Source organism: Apis dorsata, unplaced genomic scaffold, assembly GCF_000469605.1.
Source record: "Apis dorsata unplaced genomic scaffold, Apis dorsata 1.3 scaffold_162, whole genome shotgun sequence".
Taxonomy (NCBI): Eukaryota; Metazoa; Arthropoda; class Insecta; order Hymenoptera; family Apidae; genus Apis; species Apis dorsata.
Genome location: NW_006263451.1, coordinates 601,833 through 604,550, shown reverse-complemented (window position 1 = coordinate 604,550; position 2,718 = coordinate 601,833).

The following is a 2,718-nucleotide window of genomic DNA, read 5'->3' as shown; positions in this document are numbered from 1 at the left end:
CCGTTTTTTTTTTTTTTTTTATAGGTTAGATCGCTGGGGTCGAAACAATCGACCCTTCTTCGACGATCACAAAATGAAGAGAGAGCATCTAGCGGAACGTAACATAATAAGATTAGCATTTATAGGAATATTGCGTAGAAATTTTAAATTAATCGTTGCCACGATATTTAGCGATTATCGCACTGGAAGGACTTCGATTATCTTATCTCTTTTGATCTCTTTAAAAATGTTGGCAAGATGTTGTTTGCGTATCGCCAGCCACGGCGGAACAGGTTTGAATATTAAATGTTTGGAAATATCAGTCGCTTTATTCTGCCTGATATTACAGTCAACGTAAATTTACGTATTAAACGTAAAGTGGATTACGATTATCGGGAGCCGCGTAAGCGTTCATTGCTTTGGAATGTATATTATATAAAGGCGGATTCTTATTTAATCGAGGCGGAGAGAAATAGATGAGATGTGAATGACACGTTACTTGGAAACGCACGATTATTAAAATCCTCGTGTTTTTTTTAATATGAAATTGAAAAATAATTTTACTTCTTTTATCGAGAAAATTTTACCAAACGAAAAACAGTTCAGACTTGATACATTGATTGATATCAATATTCCAACATCATTTGAATATTTCATTAAATTTTTCTGTATATTTTATTTTCTTAACGTTAACCTGAAACCTGAAACTTGAAACTTGAAGTTGAATTGTGAAGTGCGTACTTGCAAAGATAATCTTATTGCGCGTAGATCGTAAAATGTTAAAAGTCAAGCTGTTATTGGACAAATTATCGAATCATATCATTTTTTTTTTGTCACACATCCGTCACATTCAGATCTAGATTTTTCACGCTGCTATTGTCGTATTATTCTCGTATTCTTCCGTTCGCTTCTTCGCGAAAACAACATCCATCATTGTAACCGGATATTCCAGCAAAAGATTGCCTTCTCCCTAACTATATCGATTATCCAGCAGGGTCATTCGAAAAGCGGATACGTAATACATCATCGTGGGGGGAATTGCAGCGACTCGGCGAAATGCAACTCGATTCACGGTACGTGAGGGCAGGTGTTGCCGGTTTATGGCAATTTTGCGAACCGGGTTGCAATTTCGAAAGGCAAATAACCGACACAGGATTCGGTGGGCATGATTGCGATAAGTGCATCGGTACGAAATCCATCGGGACGTCGATCGAGGCCGCATAATCGCGTCGATTCCGAGTACGACATGTTTGTAACACGTTGTTTGTAACACGTTGATACATGAACCGGATAGCAGAATCGAGGGCAGAAGTGTCGATGGAATGGAATATAATTTCCGCGTTGCCCTCGTCGTGATTTATCATTCTTTCCATGATAACGTGAAATTTTAGAACGTTCGTGTTAAACGAATTATGTGCAACGATTCGTGATAAGGTGATTTGAGATTGGGAATAATCATGATTTAGAAAGAATATCGAAATGATTTCGAGTAAAAAAAAAAAAAAAAAAAGAGATACTAAATCTAAATTGAATATTTCAACGATAATTCAGATTATTTCAAATCTAATTTAAAAGGATTTTCATATACTGTTGATACGAGTATGAAAGTGCTTTAAGTGTTAAAGCACTTTCTTAAGTTTTATCTAAATTTCGAGTTATTTCATAACTTATTAAATAAATTAAATCGATATTTTAAGTCGTAATATATATCGAAAAATATAATTTAGTATATTTAATCTTAAAGTTATATACATTTATATGGTAATATCGAAATCGTATGCGTGGGTTATGATAACGTTACGATATAAACGTTGAAAACTTCCAATCTTTTTTAAATTGTAGGTAATCATGCGTGAAACTTGAAACACGACATTCTTGATTTCTTTGATTTCTTTCTGTATCTGTCTCGTTAATTATCCAACATATGTCGCATATTGTGCTGCCTCTAACATATTTTTCATTCAAGTGGAAATCGTATTATTGGTTCTAAATGATACAATTTAAACGATCAGATCAATAGATCAAATTATTTCTTAAAATGTTCAAGAAATAATTAATAATCCATCGTCAAAAATAAACGATTTAAACGAATTGATTCAACTTTTAAAAACTTTCTACATTGAAAAGAAATATTGTGACATATGACACGTTTATATCCACGTACTTTTTTCATGTGTATATCTCGCAAACATCTCGAACAACTCCATACATTTCCTATTTTGATTCACAAACGCGTACGAGCATCGAAATAAGAGTCTCGTTTGCGGTTTATATAACCGAGCCAGCCCGATTCCTTTTCCAGATCGAAAAGGCGCGCGAGGTTGTTTTTTGCGCGACGCGCCGTCCATCCAGAGGTGTGAAACACGATTACCACGGCGCTTCGCGTCGAATTTGGTATCAATTAACGAGATCATCTAGATACCGTCGTATATGGCGAAGTTATTCGCGATCGGCGCTCTTTTCCGTTTGGAAAAGTTACGCCACGACCTCTTCCGCGTTCGACATAATTCTCGTTAAAATGTTTATTTCATACCTGCCTCTACGAGGGATTCAATTAATTTCCTTCTCCTTTTTCCCTCTTCTCGCACGCGGCCCAAGTTCCTCGATAAGTCGAGCAGATTTTCAACGAACGAGATAAAAGAGGATCATTAAGAATTTAAAACCGGGTTTCTCCTCTGCCGTTGAAACGTATCCACCTCGACTCGACTTTCTCCGACTGTAGTGGATCGCTTTTAAGAA